Source organism: Anopheles funestus, chromosome X (assembly GCF_943734845.2).
Source record: "Anopheles funestus chromosome X, idAnoFuneDA-416_04, whole genome shotgun sequence".
NCBI lineage: Eukaryota > Metazoa > Arthropoda > Insecta > Diptera > Culicidae > Anopheles > Anopheles funestus.
This window is the reverse complement of record NC_064597.1, coordinates 5,598,337-5,618,230: the sequence shown is the minus strand read 5'-3', so window position 1 is coordinate 5,618,230 and position 19,894 is coordinate 5,598,337. Positions and strand designations below refer to the sequence as shown.

Below are 19,894 nucleotides of genomic sequence, written 5' to 3'. Positions count from 1 at the left end.
AAAGAAAAATATTTCAACCATATGGCATTAAAATAAATCAATTTTATTTTTTTTGCAAAATTTCTCAAAAAAATCGTAAGGGGTAAGCCTTATGAAATTTTCGAGTGAAAAATTTTTTTTAAATTTTTTTCTGATTTTTTATTCTTTTTTTAATTTAAAGCATAATTTGAGTGAAAAGAAACTTATTGCAACAAATTTCCATTAAAATATATCACAGTTTTCAATTTTGCCAAATTGCTCAAAAATGAGGAAAATTTTACATTTTCTCAAACAGGGTAAGGAACTTGCTTCCTCGAATAACTTCTGGCACAGACATTTGAGAGCATGGATGTCCAAGAAGAAAATGTAGCCATTGGTGCCATCTATCGACCACAGGTTAAAGATTGGCGATCTGTTGGATACCGACCGAGTTATAGGCAAAATTTGGTGCGAAAATGAGGAAAATTTTCATTTTTTTTCAATATTTTGGTTTTTTTTTATAATTTTTCACTCTTTTTTTTATTTCAATCATTATTTGAGTGAAAAGAAACTCATTGCAACCAATTCGGATTAAAATAAAACAATTTTATTTTTTTTGCAAAATTTCTCAAAAAAATGGCAAGGGGTACCCCTTATGAAATTTTCGAGTTGAAATTTTTTTGAATTTTTTTTTTCGATTGGTTATTCTTTTTTTAGTTTAGAGCATTATTTGAGTGAAAAGAAACATATTGCAACAAATTCCCATTAAAATATATCACATTTATAAAATTTGCTGAATTGCTGAAAAATGAGGAAAATTTTACATTTTCTCAAACAGTGTAATTTGTCTATCTATCACAACAAAGCGACAAAATTTAAGACCAAGAAGATCAAGAATATATTCCGAATTACGAGAATCCATCTTCAGACAAAGATTAATATATTTTTTTTTAAATAATAAAAATAAGACGCGACAAATTGGTCAAAAGGAACGCTACGAGCACCTTCTGCTCCTTGCACACTTTGATGCGATTAAATTAAAGTGAAATTAAACGCCATAAATGCAATGAGCTCAAACAAAACGTGCCGAGAAAAATAAACCCAACTTAGATTGGATCCAATGGAAGGAGAAACGAATAAAAAAAAAAACCCAGCATCTACGCCAACAAACGCAACGCCGTGAACACGTCCCTTCCTTTCGCATCCTTTGTTTGTTCTATGCGTCCTGGAGCAACCCGGGTCACCTTCTGACCCGCCTGGTTCGACGTGGTTTGACAAAACCGCCTAAACGTGCTGTAGGAAGTAGGGAAGCACACTTTTATTGCGGGTGTGTATGTGTCCGCGCGGGCACTTTGTACAAATCTCTTCGGGTACCCTTGTGTTTTGTTTTTTTGCTCTCGTCTTCCTATGTAAATTCCCCCCCCCCCCCCCCCCATATCCCACCCGGCACCGGGCTCACGCTTGCCACGTTCAATCGTCTCGTTTCCTGCTAGATTGCACCGGAAATCGTTGCGCGTACACGTCGCCATTCGCCACGGCGACACCTAATTACGGTCGGGGAGGAGATGAAGAAAAAAAAACCGCCCGAGATGTACAACCGACCTCCGAGCGATAAGAACTAATTTCCAACGAAATAATATGAAACAACGATGGTGCAACGAACAGAGAAGAGGAAAAAAAAAACGAAGAAGAAACCAGATTGAAATAATATGAAGGAAGCACGCACCAGGATACTTTGCTACGTTTACAGTCCAATGATGATAAGGAGCAAACGTTTCGAACGCGGAAGGTTTCTTATTTGAAATGGTTATTATTTGCACTTTGCGTCCTGCATACCGTGGTGCACCTTCGCCCGAACGCGTGATACTTTTGATCTTCGAGGTATGAGAATTTATTTATTTTGTTGTTATTTTTGTATGCATTTGTGTTTGTCGCTGCAGCTACATTTCCGTTTCGCATTTATACCAAAACGTGTAAACAAATACCACCCCGCGCGTAAAAGCGTGAGAAGCCGAGCTAAAGAAAAAAAACACAAAACGGAAAAGGAAGCTGCAAACCAGAACGGTTTTTGGTCACTGGGATAGGGGAAATGGGTCTCCTGAAAATCGTCTTACGGGCGTGTATCGCACGCACCCACCAGGAGACGTACTGCAAAACTTCAAACAGTACCTACCCCGTATCCACTTTACGCCGCATTTCACATCGAAGATGAAACAAATAATTAAGAGAACTTATCCGCTTTCCTCAGAGTTCGCGCGCAAGCATCGTACCGTGATCAACGTTTTCGGGTTCCCCGTACACCGGATCCGTTCCAGCGGTGTGTGCGAGACAGATCATCCCATTAACATTTAATAGCCCCCGGGGGGAGTGCGCGGGCTATTCGCTAAAATACGCGCTACTTCACGGACAAACAAAACTCTTTGAAGCTCTGATGTACGTTCCAGGCGTACACTAGCCATGGTGTAGGTGATACGCTACAAGTTCGCTAGTTTGTCCTCAGACCTAGCTGTACCAAGGCTCCTCAAAAAGGGCAAGAATTCACATTCAAACACACACAGGAGCATAGGAAAGAAATTTCACTCTAGTAATATGTATACTGCAGCTGATGCGAAATGTGCAGTGCGAGTGATCGAGGTTATTTCTTAATTAGGTGTCTTAGATCGGTAGCAGCGGGAGTCCCCAAGAGGAGGATGTGAAGCATTGCATCGCTTCTCCAGCAAGAACACCCCTAAGTGGGATGAAAAACAACAAACCAAAACAATAAAATCCAAAGCCACTGGGTAATCGGTATCTCTGGCCGCTTCCACAAACGGCCCCAATGTCCGATGATTCCTCCCTTCCTGGCGACGTGTTTGCGACGGATCGCTATCTGTGAGTCATTTAGATTGCAGTCACGCGAAACGAAGAACGCGAACTCCCTCATCCCACCGGAATCCGGATAGTGACCGAGAGAGAGAGAGAGAGTGAGACAAAAAACACAGTGTGATAGAAAGATAGAGAGAGAGAGGGAGAGAGAGAAATAAAAAGGAGAGTAAGAGCCCGTTAGAAGGCGGTTCATAATCTACGCATCATCAGCTGTACCCGTCCGAATCACTCTCGTGTCGCGAATGCTGCACGTACCCGTGGGGGGTGGGGGGATTGCATTTAAGAGGTAAATGAGCCGTGTCTACCGTTGATCGCTGCTGGGTCCGGGATATTTAAACTGAAAACGATTAATAAGAACACCGAGCCCATGGCATGATGCTGGAATGCTCCGTTGAGGGGTTGATGATGTGATGAGGGATTCGCAGAAATCCTCACGCTTCCTGCTCCTTGGGTTAAACTAATCCTTTTCGAATATCCTTCAAGGATTTAGAGCACTTGGAGTTCTCGAAGTTAGAGACCGAGAAATGTAACTCCTTTTTTGTATCCCTGAGTAACAGGAGGTCTTCAAAGTTTTAATTCGAATTTCAGATCCAATACTTTTTTATCATGAGATGTAAGATGAGATACTGTAGTTCTTTGAATATAAAGGCGTACCGTGATTGCGGCCATACTGTAGAAGTTGTTTCGGGATAGCCCAATGTTTTATGTGGTAGCGGCGCAGGTCTTACACAAAAGAAAGGGGTAAGTCCCATCCGGATCGACAGTAACTCGGAAAAGGCATTCCAAGATCTCTTGAGGTGTAGTGCCACAAAAGGAAAAACTTTTGTAATCAGAAACGATAAGTCTTTTAACAGTGAATCATTGAGGAGTCATGAATTTTTGAGGATTAATTTAAATTTATGGGAGTTTAATAATATGTTGGGAGTCGGCTCATGATTTGAATGATTTTTCACAGAAGATTCATATGAATGACTCTTTTCAAAAGGTTCAATAAGCACAACACTACCAGAAAGTTATTGTTAGGCATCCTTTTTGGGTCGGACGAGTAGCCTGTCAGCATAGTGATCAAAACATCTGGACGATCAGTTCCAACAGGAAGAATAGAAATTCTGAGTGATCGATTTTCGGGGATTTTAAGTCGCCGGTGTCTAGCAAGAATTGGACCTCTTGAATGTACGGTGTAGCATTCCAATACCTCTTGAGGTTGTAGAGCCTAAAACGAAGAAGATATTCTTAACTAATGGTACTGAGAGGATTCCTCATAAAAAAAATCTTGCCCATATTTCTCACACAGAGTTTGTTTGAGTTATCTTTTAAGATAGGAAATACACAAAAGAGATCTCTTTGCATGGCTTACATGAAAAGGTAGACTATCAAAACAAAAAATAGAATTCAATTTCAATACACCCACAATAACTTGAGTAACAGCTCTTATGAAAATTACAAAAAAAAACAACGAAGCGGTGCAACGACAAAGTGCAAATTAGCATCATCATCATGTGCATTGCTCTTGCTATGGTGCATAACGTATGAGTGAGAATCCGCGCGCAAATATGATGCTCGTCCCTTGACCTCACTGCTACTGATGCTGCTCGGTGTGATGAATACCATCCGGTCGGTATGCCGTGGGTCGCTTTCGCATCTTTTTCATTTCTTGTCATTTCGGTGCATCTATTCGTATGGGTGCTCTCTTGCGTGTATGTATGTCTGCTATTAACGTTTCTTGGAAAATGGGCAACCAGAAACGCACGGCAAACGGGTGCGGGTTAAGAGGAACGCATTGGCTCACCCGTTCTGGCCGTTTCTACTTGATTCGAATTTGTTGTACCGCATTATGCGCCCCGCGATGAAGTAATGCTGCTTTTGCGTCCAAGAATTGTGAAAAAAAAACAAAACGTCTAACTTCCAGTAAATGAGATACACTCTTTTGGGTGGCCCAGGATTGGTAGGAACTCGGAGCTCTGGGAACGGGGACGCACCCCAACACATTTAAATTTGTTGATTATTATGCGCTACTCGCCTGCACTTGAGGTGGGGAGCGAATGATGGAATGAGCAAAAACTCGATGCAAATGTAATTAAAATAAATGCAATCAAACTTATACTGGAGTTAAGCCGGCCGATAAGCCGAAAGCGGGAGTCTAATGGGACGAAATGAAATCCGGGCAAATCCCCCCCTCCGGGGTGACGTATATGAGGAGCAAGAGTGTAGCTACAATTGAATTCATTCCAACTATTACTGGGCTATCAATTTGTCGTGCAGTAGCGTCTTGTTGAGCCTAGCGGTAGGTTTTTAACACATTAAATCGATTGATGAATCGAATCGAAAAAACCACAATCAATGCCAGATACCAGATGAAGCCTGGGGAATGGTTTGCCGCCGAACACTTGCGTTTGTGGATCTTTTTTTTATTGTCTGTTTCCCTTTGCTGCGATGCATCAAGTCACCGAAGCTTGAACCGTCTAGAACGTAGTCGAGTGTCGGAATGTATGATCTAAGATCTAGAGTGAACTAAGCTACGTACGCACACAGCCAGGCCGAAATTGAAAAGACGGAGAACGAATAAACCGACTCAAGAAGTAAAAAAAAAACACGCTGAAACGTTCAAAGCAAGTGTCCAACAAAATAACTCTGGGTCGTGAGTATCGGTGGCAACACTGTTTCGTAACTCGCCTGCTCACTCCTCCTACCATTCCTTTCTTCTATTCATGCTCAAGCACCATCACCTGCACCGCACCATACTCCATTTCTTCCGTAGCGAATCTTCCACCCCTTTCAGACCAAGCGAATGCATAAAGCTTCTGACACTTGTGGCGGTACAGCGGTGACAGCGACCACTGACAAGATCCAGAACCACACTCCAGTCTGTGGTTGGGCGAGCGGGCTTTGAGGTAGGTTGGGATAGGAACGGGCGCTAGGGATTAAAGCTGATGATGTTGATCATAACGAGGTTGATGATGATGGAAACCACCCGGGTAGTCGCAAAAAAAATCACCACCACTGCATCAACCGAAGATGCACATCCGAACGATCGTAACTCCCTCGTCATCGTCATCCGAAAATCATCATCAGCACACCAGCGGCTATCCGCGCGATTATAATCAGCCGTGTTTAGTAAAGTCCGTTGCAAAGAAAAACAAAACGACAAACACCCGTACAGGGCACAGCTAGCTAGTCGCAGATGTCGCACGTTCGAGTGGGACCCTGGCTGTTTTTTTAAATACCCGAACGTGTGGCGGTTGTTTACATTTTATCGTAAATTTTGATTTCTTCCTCAGCCAACCCCTCTACTCACCCATTCAACCATGGATCCCAACCATGGATCAATGTGCACAAAAAAAAGAACCTTATGCTAGTCTCAGCCTAGACAATTAGTTTTACTGCCAAAGCATATGGAGCAGAACATGTGTGTGGACATGGGTGGTCTTATATTTATGTCAACCACTGGCTAACGCTCGTAAAACGCTTCCGTTTCGGTATCGGCTGTTTTGCCGTCTACGGGTTGGCGAGGTCAGGGTGACACTCGGTTCCATTTTTTCTATCGCACTACTAATGCTAGTGATTAGTTATATCACTCTCTTCAAAAATCAGTATGGAGTTGGGTGCTCGGTGAATTGCGAAATCAAATAAGACTCGCAAGTGTAAAGAACAGTTCGAGTCTAACTCATTAAGGAGCCTTAGTCGATTCAACAAATGATATCTTCGATGCGAATTCATGTCGAAATAGCTTATTCATTGTTGAACTCGCTGCACTTGTTGAACTCACTGGAGCTATGAATATGCCCCTATATCACGTATGATTCCTAACAAAATCTTGGTATTTTTACTATCCAAGGACGAGGACTGAAGACAAAATCAAAATTCTCCCAATTCTCGAATACTCGAATGTTTTGGTTGTGTGAAATAAAATTCTTCAATTACTGACAGTCTATTCAGGCACTTCCCTCTCCGTACGTGAAGCAAACAACAATTTGTGGCTTGCAATAAGGAGTAACTGTTAGCTCAATAATAGCAAACCCCAAAAATTATTATCCTTTCGTCTGAAAGATAATATTCGAGAGCAGAATCTTCTGATGGAGTTTTTAACAATGAAGCTACATGTACTCTTCACCTTGTGTCTAGGATTGTTCACAACCACAAAATCATTACCCATCAACCAATAAGCAATAACAAAACTATATCATCAAGCAGACTATTTTCCTCACAGTTATACAAACACCATCGGCACCGGTCACGCAAGTTTGGGCAAAGTAGTTTCTTTTTTTTTCTTTTCATCAGAAACAGGAGTGAACTTATTCAAGGGCGTGAAAACATTCATTGCCGACCGTAGAAGCAGAAGCGTAGGACGAGAAACAAAAAAAGGAGACAACAAGCAGAAAAAAACCCAACACCATCCTTTAGCGGCACTTGATGTCACGTTTGGAAATCTTCCCGTCCCGGGGTGTTTCTAGTTTTCTGAGCCTGATGCGGTGGTGGCGATGGTACTTCTCGGTCGTTCGCTTTCTTGGTGCTGGTGTTTACATTTTAGATCTTTAATTTAAAGCACCAGAACTTATGACTTACGACAGAATCCAGAGGATGAGAGCAAGTGTGTGAAGACGCTTAGAATGTATTGAAGGTCTAGGGTTATTACAAGGTGCGGTTAGAAGGTTTGATCATTAGCAGCAATTGACCCCGTCCCTGCTTTTTTGGATCAGGAATCATTTAGGGTAACTTTGGTTAAAAGCAAGATGAGAAATTCGGTCGACTTTGCTGATGCCTTGCTGTTCTCAAATAACACTGACGAACGCTGCGTGTTGCGCCACATAGTAGAGCTATTTCATAATTAAGATGTCCTTTCCTGAACTGTCGCATGTTTTGCAAAAAAAAAAAAAACAGCAGGGGTTCATGCGTTCAGGTGCATGATCCAATGATTGTTCTGTGCCATAATCATGTCCATTCTTAAAATAAACCATCGCACAAAGTGTCCGATGGGAGCACCTATTCGGCGATAGCTTTTCTATTTGTTTTGGTGTCGTTCATTTCCTCCGAATCTACATGATCCGGATATTGGCAGACCACCACGGGAATCCATCCTCCAGGAAAGTGGCTGCAATCAGATTTGCTGAAAACGGTTTTTTCGTGTTGTTGCTTTTATTTTCTTCCTCGTACCTTTGGCAACGTGTTTGAGCGATATTGGAAAAGCCCAAACCGAACAAGCTTATGGTGTTTGTATTTTCAGCTTGCGTTTGCAGCGAATCATCCCCAAGGGCAATGACATAATGGTCGGCAAATGGTCCAGGTGCGTCCAGAGTAGAAGTCAATGTCGCTCGGTTATTTATAGCGACACGTACACACATATTGCTGTGTCCAGCTAGTAATGACTAGCCATGTGCTTTACGTTGAATGAGCAAATGTATGCTTCCAGAAGTGATTCACCCGAAAATGAGGCTTTGTGTAGTTTTGGGCAAGTTTCTTTTAGAAAGAGCATATCCATATGATCTTCAGAGAGAAATATTTCTGCTTTTTTTCTATGCTTTTTACAAACATGATTTAATTAAGATGAGACTGCTTGTTGTATTTAATTTGTAGAATTTTCTAATGGAGTTATTACGTGTTTTGTAATTGAAGATGTCCTGGTCATCTGTACCTGTAGCCATAATTATCCGAAAAAGCAATGTTAGGGCTAATCTTGCAATAAAGTAGGAATTTCCATTTCAGAGTTTTTAAGTACATTTTTATAGGTGCCACACCTGTGATCCTTTCGCTTGGTTTTAATAGTTCATAATGGACCACCACCTTGCTGGTCCCACCAGATCTATGAATATTCGGCTTGGCTGTCAATGGTGAGGTATTCTCCACCTTCCGCCCAATTCTCCACCTTCCGGAACATTTCCATTGCTTTTAATTGATCGGGAATGACTGCTTGCAATACTCCAAGTGTCTTTTCGAGTTCTTGTGATTCTGCAGGATCTTCATCGAGCTGATCTTCCTCAATTTTTCTTGGTGCCCCGAAGCGCCTTTGTCTTCCAAATCAATCCAAACCACTTCTGACCAATTCAGTGACTTTCTCCTAAGCTTCTACTAAAACAGGATGTCTTTGCCAGCCGTTACCTTCAAACTGTAATAATGAAATCGAATTCCCCTGTTAAAACACCCACAGAGCACAAAAGTTCCCATTTTTGTAGCTTACTGAAATAATGTTCTATATCTCAATATCTGTCTCCCCCAGAAAAAAAAAATAAATAAATTTTTGATCAGATTCACATTATCACATTATCACTTAGAGAAGTTAGAATTATTTAACACCTTTTAGGGTTTGTTCAGTTTAAAAAAAATCAATCCAATTCTTCGAATCTTGAAAAACAATCTGAGTTAAAAAAACATTCAACCGTAACCTTCGCTTAGGTCAGAAGGTATATATTCCTGGACTCTTGCAGTGGAAGAGTTATACTTTTGGCGATATTCCAGAAAGCTAGTATATTTTGCACCAATGCGATTCGAACCAGCTTCCACAAATAGCTCTCAACTGTAGCGATTGGCAGCGGACTAGAACGCACCGACGTACAGCCAAACTTCGGACAAACGTGTGAGCGCTAAAGGCACCGCGAGCATCTTAGCCATTAGCGAGCCCGTAAAGGGAAACTACACAAGGGCAATAAAATAAAGTAAATGTATTAAACTATATGTCAAAGGCAGAAATTATGTGGTAAAAAAAAAGCCAAAAAAACGAAAACCGTTTCGAACCGTGTTATAGCACACCGCCAATAAAGCACCCGTGCCGGTACGCGGAACCTCCATTCCCCGCGTTGCTTCAAACCCACCCGAGCACGAACTCGAGGTGGGAAGTTGGGAAGAAAAAGGGGGGGGGAGGAAAAAAGCTACTTGCGACCTACAAAGCAGATGAGGCTTAAGCTGGGAGAAGGAAATTAATGGTGAGAAAAACATCAAAACCCTTTCCCTGGGTCCCTTCTCGGACCGATGACACATTGGCCAACTAGTTACTCGCCGTCGATTTTACGCTTCCGTGACGCTTTCCGTGCCACATCTAAAGCGGACATTTCTCGTGCTCGGTATTCTCACCGAAAAGCGAAACAAAAAAAAGTACCAAAAAAAAACAACAAAATACCGAACGCGATGTCCACGCGTTTTAATTTGGCCATAGGCGTCGCAGCCTCTTCTGCTGCTCGCGGTTGCTTACGTTTGTTAAACAGCTCATTTGAAATTCATAAACACAGCCTCATGCCTCCGTCCGTCCCGATGCCAAAAACCCCTTTGCCGATGGCGCTTTCGATATGGATTTTTTTTGTTTACGACTCAGTGCACCATCTGATGGAAAGCATCACCGGGTGACGGTGTCTTATCCACTTGGCGCGTATATTGCTTTTTTCGTCGCAGTAAAGCGCGTAAAGCGGTTGCCGAAGATTGTCGCAACGGTGTTGAAATATTACAACTCCATTCACGACACGCTTGGACGTGCGTATGACTTCCAACGGGTGATGGATTGTAACGGGGGACCCAGCCCAGCTACAAACATCTTTTGCCATGGTGAGCTCCACTGTATCCACATTTTCGGAAGCCACAAACGAGATGATGAACGATCGAAAATGACACAGAAAAACAGACACACACACATTGCGTATCGGTTCAGTTGAAAGTAAATACGTATCGGCAAACAAGCGTATTGACAATCGACGCTTCCGGCGTGGTATAGAAATAATTTAAAAGAAAGCAAAGCACAAAGAACGGAAGGAACGCCAGAAACCGTTGGAAGTTGGTTGGTAACCGGATCAGTGTTAGGTCTCTTAGGATAGGTCTAATAAATGGAGAAGCTTCATATACGAGTTGTACGTGACTCTATGGAGATTTTTTTTAAATTGTATATTTATATTACTCGATATCAAAACAGAACAGCAATAGGGATGAGCATAATGGTTCTATTCAGTAGATTTCAAAGACCCAATGTATCCAAAAAAATAAAAATCACGATCGCCCAAGATTCTACGGCAAAATGCACGTAAGGCTCGTCTAATGCAGCAGTCGTTAAAGTGCAGCTAGAACAATTCAAAAATGAAATAATAACATCTTGTCTATTCAGCCTTCTGTACTCCAAATACCAAGTACTTGGCTCTCCTGACCTTGGAGTCTTTGTTTAGGGAAAAACGGACCAACAGTGACAGATCCCTTAACCTGCCCAACAATTCGTATAAGCCCACCCTAACGAAGTTTTCACATCCTGAGTGATGCGATTCTTCGATCTCATCCAGAAGACATACTACTGATAAACGTTGGCTTGAGAAGAGTTTAATCCTCAATAAAAATCCTTGATAAATCGGACAGAAACTTGAACGTGGTGCTTTAAGCTTCAACTCGTTTTCTCTAATAGTTTCTATGGAGATTAGTTATGATATTTGATTAATTACTCCGAGAAGTTGACCAACTATAAGTCTGAAGATTAAGATCAGCTTTTCTCGAATACAGAGTGATCTTTTTCAAATGAAACAGTTCAATTATTTTCTGTACGATCTAAGTCTGTACTTTCATTGAAAGAATCTCGACAGTGATGCGATGCGAATTCCCTTGGACACAACCTCTAAACCTTGGAATCATTTCTTCAGGCGGTAAACATTCCATTACATCAATTGCAGAATCAGCTTTGCTTCATACACGATACGGTTCAGTAACCTTTGCATACGCTATTCCTGCACTCTCCCTAGAGTCGGGCGCTTTTGCAGCTGCACTGTCGGAATGAAGCACCGGCATGATCTTCCGTCTGTGGCAGTAAGTCGGTGTCATAAAACAGTACTTTTAGCACCGTGGTTTAATCGCACAAGAAGTATGACGAAGTTCTAGCCATCTTGGGGGGGTTTATTCAAGGCCCGTAATTCCTGTTCTGGACCTTCCGATACTTGTGGGTTGTGTCGGCTTTTATCGATATATGTTGATGCTGTGACTGATCAATTCGTTGCCGACGTAAAGTTGTCACGCTAGAACGTTGCCTTCAAAAACCAATGTAAAGAGTTGGATGCAATAAATGGATGCAGTTGGGAAGAAATTATTTTTGCCAAGAACCGAATCAATTTCCCAAATAGCAACGGGCAGCTGAGATCATTTTCTTCAACAATTCCTTTCTCTGAAGGGAGTTATTGCTCTCATGGCTGAGCAATAATAAAACATGCACAGCTTCAAAAATCAATTAAATCACGTTAAATCCTCAAGATTCCACAAGGCGCGAGCGCTAACTCCTCTACATCGTGTGGAAAGTGGTTCGGGAACCGTTTCCTTCAGCGTTACTGTTTGATCTGACACTTCACGTATGTTTCCTTTGTATAATTGCTGGCAAAGCAAGACATTTGCCCATACTCAGGTTCACGTCCAAAATTCGACCTTTTTGTTGCATGTGTCGGCAAACATGCGGCCGGGAACCATTTAACCAAACTAACTAAAACTAATAAAGTCTTCCGTCTTGCTCGGTAAAAGCCTTTTACAATTTTCTTCGAAGAAGCGTTCAGTCCGGGAGATGGTTGCTTCCGACCCCCGTGCCTCTCTCAAGCGCCACCGTTACACCCGTGGGTGGATAGTCTCGTACGATGGTAAGAAAGACTGTGGAAAACAAAAAAGCCACCGACACCACGTTCCTGTGCCTGTGGATCTCTCAGATGTATGGTAGGGCTCCCGAGCTCCCGAGTGTGTGTGTGTGGTTGTATTTGTTTGAATTTGCATCTGAATTACGCAATTTGTGAGCTACTTGTTGTTTGTTTGCCGGTAAAACCGAAGAACACATGACGCCTGGAAGGAACGGACCTGCTGTCGGCGTCGACAAACGGTGATCAAAGTTTATTTCCCAGCGGTGTGGGAAAAAGTTCCTCCCCCAAGGCAACGTTGCGGTGCGATGTGGGACATGGCGCGGGAGGGTAATGTTGGGTGGATGAACCATATTTTCGTCACATTTCGGCATATCACGCGTCAATAGCGCACCGGAACTGGAGATGGTAGACGAGCGAAAGAATGAATGGCTAAGGGCAGGGGGGACGTGGCACAGAAGCAGACAGAGGGCGTCTGGAATAGCTGTGTATCGCAACGGTAAGATGCTCGGCAAAGTGTAACCGGCTGGAAGTGATGACGGGCGTACAAATATCTTCCCAACAAACCTCCCGATCCGAAAGGTTAGTCGCACCGATAGGGGCTTTTTGGGGCGTTACGCGAAAAGGGATGTAACGCACCGTGGGTGAAACGATGAATGGCCGAAATCAAGCGCCAACGATCAGATTAAGCTTTCTGTATACCCTTTCCAAAGTAAGACGCTGATTTGCTCGCTACAAGAAAATCTATTCGAAACACTCTGCTGCACAATTGCGCTATTAAAATACTTAATGCTTGTGATGACGTACACGCCAATTTGCTTACAAAAGAGAAAAACTAGATAACAATGAGAAAAAAAGTTAAAATATTCAGGAAAGCAGGAAATTGAATAAAAAGAAAAAAGAAAGAAAAACATACATATGAAACTGTCAAAATTAGTCGAATAGAGATCGGAGGATGTAGCTAAACAGAGCACAAAATCAAACAAACGAATAAGACCATTCCCAAGATGATGTGCGGCGGCTGTAGGCTGACAACTTGGAGCGGAAGTGTCGGGAGGATCATAGGCGAAATGTATTGACGTTTACCAACAAACATGCCGACCTTTTGTGCACACACATGCACATAAGCGTTGAAATGATGTCGAACATCCAGCATGGCTTGGATCTAGGGCTGCTACCGTTGACCGCCCGTTGCGGGCGGGTCGGGAACCATTGGAGGAAAGTTTGTGTTTGAAGAAAATCAGAAAATAAGTACAAAGACGTACGAAAAAAAAACGGGCCTCACACATTCCGCATGACACCTGCTCAAAATCAGCGAACCTTACCCATCGTGTGTCACCCGACAAGGGCCTGGGGATGGGACGTTTTGTAACCGGTGTCTCCGCTAACGTGCCTCCTCAAAACTCCTCAAGAAGAATTGCAACAATAATGGTGTACCGCGAACGGGGTTGTAAAGGGATCGGTGTTTACTAATTGAATTATGGCTGGTGTCGCCACGTTTGATGCGTTTCATTGCGAAGCGGGTTTGTCGCTGCACTTTACGCTAATTATCGGTCTTTTGCTGTCCTTTAGGTTGTGCCACCGGTGTTACGTTTGCCGGTGAAGACGCGGTGTCACACCCCGGGATGTGAATTTTACCGTGCGCATAAATAAATATAGATTTGTGCCAAAAGTTTGTGCGGTTTTTGCAAGGTCTAGGTGCGTTTATCTAGGGTAACGGGAAGGGCGTAACACCGCTCGGATAGGAGACCAGCACTTAGCACCTTTCGAAGCGCAAATGCGACGGTGGCTGGATAAGTTGCATTAAGACCGCTGCACTGCTGCTACAGTGTGTATCATATTTTATGGTTGTTTTTTTCTTATTACAAATAAAAGATATTTTAACGTCCAAAAGCTGCTTCTTGATTACGAGAAACGGTTTTAGTTGAGTTTCTCAAAAAGAATCTTTTTTCCAAAATATTGAAGATTAGGCAAGTAGGCAGTAAAGTCTGTGTTATTAACATATATTATGGAATAGAGGTGGGCACTCCGACTCCGCGTATGAAAAATTGATTCCGACTCTGATAAAAAAACCAAAATTGACTCCGACAAGTCCGGTCGAGTCCGTTCGGGTCCGTTCGAGTCCGGTCGAGTCCGTTCGAGTCCGTTCGAGTCCGGTCGAGTCCAGTCGAGTCCGTTCGAGTCCGGTCGAGTCCAGTCGAGTCCGTTCGAGTCCGTTCGAGTCCGTTCAAGTCCGTTCGAGTCCGTTCGAGTCCGGTCGAGTCCGTTCGAGTCCGTTCTAGTCCGTTCGAGTCCGGTCGAGTCCGGTCGAGCCCGGTCGAGTCCGAATGGGTCCGGAGCCGGACTAGCCATGGGTCTGATTTGCCGAATCCGCCAAAATTTATGAATTACCCATCACTATTATGGAATGATGACTTTTCTGAGCAGTAAACACATGAAGAACCACAAAAATTCTGTCGAAAATTATTTCGACATCAAATACCGATTATTGAGCGAATTTTGGATCTTTATAATCTTCGATTCCTGGACCTTCATAGCCATTAGAAGCTTATTCTCCAACAGGATGTTGATTCCATTTATGCCAACTTGAAGGAAATACCCAGAAGCATGAAGCTGGCACCAGAATGGTTGGAGAACCCTCAGTATGTACTTGATTATTTTTTATATAAAAAGATGAACAAGAAGTATTACTTGGACACACAAGTTTTTTTTTTGGAAAATTTTGTCAACAAAATTTGAGCCTCAAAAAAAAAAGAAAGAGCAATAATAAGTGAGCCTATTATTTTGGAACACAGTGTAGAAGCATTTTTGTTGTTGTTGCATCGTATTATTTATTTTGTATCGATTTGCATCAACGTGAGGAATTGCAGCATGCAATGCAAGGTGTCTGCTGACACATCCTTACCTGTTAGACAAACACTGGTAAGTCTCACTCAACTGACCATTATTGAACAATGGCGAGAGAAAAAACGGACTATAATACGAAATAGGAATTTTCTTTAAAGAAAGCAAGATCTTCACATCTGGAAATCGTCTTTAACGTTACGGTTACGAATGTGGTAGAAGAAAAAAAAATTGAAATCATATCCTCAATTTCGAACCAAACCGTGAAGTTGTCCTAAGTAACCAGATCCATAACGGACCTGTTCGAGTGTTAACTGAGATCAAGGGACGCACGGATTGCTCGTACCAGCTACAGAGCGTGTGTAATGTGACAAAATTTCGTTGATTCGTTTCATCATCCCTTCGGCGATGTAACCGAATGCCGCATGGGTATGCACGCGATCGCGCGTTCGATGTTCAAGTGCTTTTCCATTAATGTCCGTGGCCTGCGGTGTCTAATATTTTCGTACCGCTTCTGGCGGTGGGCGTTTTAGTACATAAAGTAGGAAATTTATATACCTTCTCCCTGTTTTACTTCCCTCTGACGGGCAGGATCGGGAGAGGGAAGAAAATCAAACCCAACACATTCTATCGACTGGCTTTAGTGTGTTTCAATTTTTTAAAAAAACGCGATCAGTGTGCTTACAATGATTTTTTTTCCTTACCAGCGCACCGAACATGACTAATGCGATGGAATGTCATCTCGCTAATAAGCGTCACAGCGTGTTTGAAATGAAATTTTTGCATTTTTAAGTGCGTTTGGATGAAGGCAGCATAAAGCTGTAGAGCACTGTACGAACTCGGCAAAAATGTTGGAACAAAATAAAAGTTAAAGCATTTCAAAGAGTTCGAAACAATCACAACTATTCCTTGGTAGATGAATCTGGCACGCGTGTGCCGGTCCATAACCCGGACTAATCGATCCTCTGCATCAGCTATGCGGCATTTGTGCTTTATCATTCCGCCTCGTGACCGATGATCGCTCTCGCTGTGTGTTTTTTTCTTTCCTTCCCTCAAAATCCTCAAGCTTTAAATTCAGCCCATTTTTACCCCCTCGTTTGCTGCGAGCGGGAAATAATCGGCTGCGGTACGTTTATCGTATCATTCCGTACAATGGGGTGGGGGAGTACGCAGTCCACCAGTAGCTGCCAACATTGTACCGACCATTAGCTATAATCAGCCTATAAAACACAACATCATTACTGTCTGTCGATGACCGACGTGGTGGGACATGTATGCTGCAGGGTAACGCTGTATACGGAAGGAAACTCCCACGAATCGGAGCGTCGTGCGGTAAAAGCTGTGCCGTGTCCTTTGCCAAGAACCGCCGGAAGCTGTTTCCAGCGCAAGTGATTTACTGTTTCGTTCCGACTTTCACATCACTTTACCGAGGAAAGTGCCACCCGAAGCACAAAACACGTATAAACGGCTGTTCCGGTTCGGAATTGCTGCGATAATGTTGACAGAAGTAAGTGATTATAGATGAATAAAATTTTGATTAGGATTTTTTTAAGAGCTTATGTATCCGGTTGTATAAGGTTGCGATACAAAATAATAGCTTCACTTTTAGTTTTTTTTGGTATCTGTGATGAAGATATCATCGGATATTTCTTCAGAATTTCTTAAAGAATTTTTTTAGTTTTGAGTGAATACTTTCATTTTTTTCCGAAAACTTTGATGATTTAGTAATTCTACGAAGATTACGAAGAATTACTTGACTAATCAATTCTCAAGGAGGGCATTAAGCTTTGGTGTGGTCTAGGGGGTGTATCTCCATAGACTTCATAGAATCCATAGAATCCAAAAATATCATAGAATAGAGTATCTCCATAGACTTGAGATATGCAGCTTGAGATCTAAGACTTCATAGATGAGCGAGTATTCCCCAAATATTTTCCATGATTTTAGAGTTTTTTGGGGCAAGTCCAGATAATTTTGTTGATTCCCTATAGCTTGTTCTCTCGCACGTCTTGAAAACTTGGACTTGGACTTGGAGAGACTTGGACCTGGACGAATGTTGAGTTTACAAACATAGGTTGAGCGTTTACAAAAAAAAACACGCAGGAATCATCAAAAGAGCTGTCTAAGACTATTTCTAAGCTGGGAGATCATCATATTCAAGTCAACTGCAAGTCCTAGCGCCTTATAAGAGTTGATCATTTGCTTTAAATACTAGCGAGATTTGAGACTTCAGCAACGATTTTTCTTCTGTCTCAATTTTCTTGTATCTTACTAATCAATGGAAAAAATTTGAATAAAAAAACAGTTTTTGTGGAGGATTCTGTTTACATACATTAAAGATATTCTTTGATACTCATAGATAGTGTTAACTAATTTTATTTACAATTTCAATTTGTTCTACTTCTTCTCATATGTTGTTTTCAGCCCGATGGAATCGATGGAAGGCAACATGAATTTAGTCGGACATTGGTTCCCGTAAGACTGTGTTGGATAATTCCAACCATTCATCTGGCACTGAGAGAAATTCGATATTATATGCGAAGCGTACTAAGCGCCACGTGGAGCTGTTGTTATGGTGAAACGGGTTATAAAGGCCGTTTTGTCGGTGAAATAGTTACAAAGGACTTCGTTTAGGTCTGTATTTGAGAGAGAGATGGATTGAGTTTACTAGGAACTAGTAATTATTTTTAATGAATATTGTATTTCGTGGTAGCGTCCATGCAACAGGTAGTAACACCGCTGCAGGCATTACAGGTTGTACCGAAACGAGTAAGCCACGGTCAATGTAACATTCGAGGATTTAATTAAACAGTATGTTACCACTGACAAGTGCTGTTAGCTGGTTAACTTCAAGTGCTGTGAATTAATTGTTTAAAGTCAAGCTATTCACCGAATGGATGCTGTTCGGCTTCTGGGTCAGAACTTCGTCCGAATGGTGACGAGTTGAGCGAGCGCCACACAAAGACGAAAGGGAGGCAAACGCGCACTCAACCGGATGAAGAAGATCCGGCCCCGGGTGGGCAACTCGTGACGTCCGAACGCGCGGTTCTCCAATGTCTACCAAAAACCAACAACAGGAGAGAAAAAAAAACATACGAAAGAACCGTACCGCCATTGCTGGGCCCCTCTCGTGTCTGATCCTCTCGAGCTGATGAGATGTTAAGTGTGGTGGAATTGTTGTTTGCGGCGGCAAGGGAACCCGTTGCCTGTTAAAGGAAAATAATAATGCCGACAAGTACCCCGGGACCGATTGACCGATTGGGCGAAAAATGTTGATCTAATTAAATTCTTGTCTTTCACTTTTTTGTTAACCTCTCTTGCTCATTTATCTCGTTGGTTTTCTTTTTTTTTTATTCGTATTTGTTTTTTTTTATTTTTGTTCTTTTTTTTGCTCTTTTTTCTTTCTCTTTCTCTCGCTCGCTTACTTTTTATCTGTTGTTTTCTTAGGGGGTTAGGGGGTTTTGCGCCCACCCACAACGGCCCCGGGGGGGAGGACGGTGCAATCATCATCGCGATGGAGAATCTTAAGTGCGAGTGATTTTTTCTTCTTCTATACACATTCATGCTGCTCATTCTGCTTAATCCAACAGCTCTCTCACTCTCTCTCTTCCCAGCGGCCACACCGGTTCATCGTGCGGCGCAACGAGAACCCTCGCAGACCCTATTTAAAGCCGGCGTCCCGATGGTTCCGTTCATCGATCGGGCCGGCGAGATAAAATAAAATCAAATGAAATGAAATCAACTCAAGCGCGCGCACGCCCGCCGCGCTACGTCTGACCACGGGGTTGGGGGAGTACGAAAGGGATTTAGCGAAAAGCGAGCAATGAACAAAAAAGGGCTTCCCCATGACCCCTCTCTGGGGGGGGGGGGGGGGGGTAGTTCCGTTCAAACGCCCGGTCCGCTGTCGGCCGCATGCCAACTAGCCACCACTTTATGGCGTTTGAAGTCGGGCGAATAGCATTGATCGCGGTGCCGATCTACGCCGAGTCGAGGTTCGAAATGTGCAATCTAATCGTTGTTTACATGCTTTTCCTCTTCATCTTTAAGTGTGTGTGTGTGTGTCTGATTCTACGTTTGCATAGCGTTCATCTCATATTTATGCTGCTAAATTGCCGCCAACGGTTCTGTTGACAGGGCGGGCGAATATCGAGAATAGAAGAGCGAAATAGGACGCAAATTCTAAGCATCACTCGTCTGCTTATTCTCGAGCATAAGTTCTGCTTCTTTACACTTGCCGTTTTGATATGTTTCGACCATTTCTAGAAATTTTAAAGAGCTGAACCTAAAATAAAAAAACATATTAAAAATCGATTTAACAAAACTGTCAAACAAGACTTTTTTGTACTGAAAGCATTAGATAGAAATTATATTTTTTCACATTTTTTAACACCTTCTATTTTCCACCAGTTTTAGGAAAAGCGTAGAATTTCTTTTGGGAACAATTTTCGGTATGGTTTATGTATCCGGTACATCATGCACACGTCCTTCAGCGTCACCGTGACTGATTATTACTAATTGAAAAAAGGACCCTCGGAGACAAGTAATCAACCGAAAACTATAAACCGCACTGTTGCGGTTGATCGTAAAACACTCCTATGTGTCATCGGTACTTATTTTAATAGGTTCCAAGTGTTTGTCACCGAAAAGAAAAAACGAAATAGTAC

At 42.5% G+C, this 19,894-nt stretch overlaps 1 protein-coding gene across 2 annotated transcripts in view; it reads right to left on the bottom strand.

Moving 5' to 3' along the window:
* LOC125772463 (uncharacterized) overlaps positions 1-19,894 on the bottom strand; it is a 46,065-nt gene that overhangs the window by 20,480 nt on the left and 5,691 nt on the right. The gene's annotated exons all lie outside the window — the stretch shown is intronic.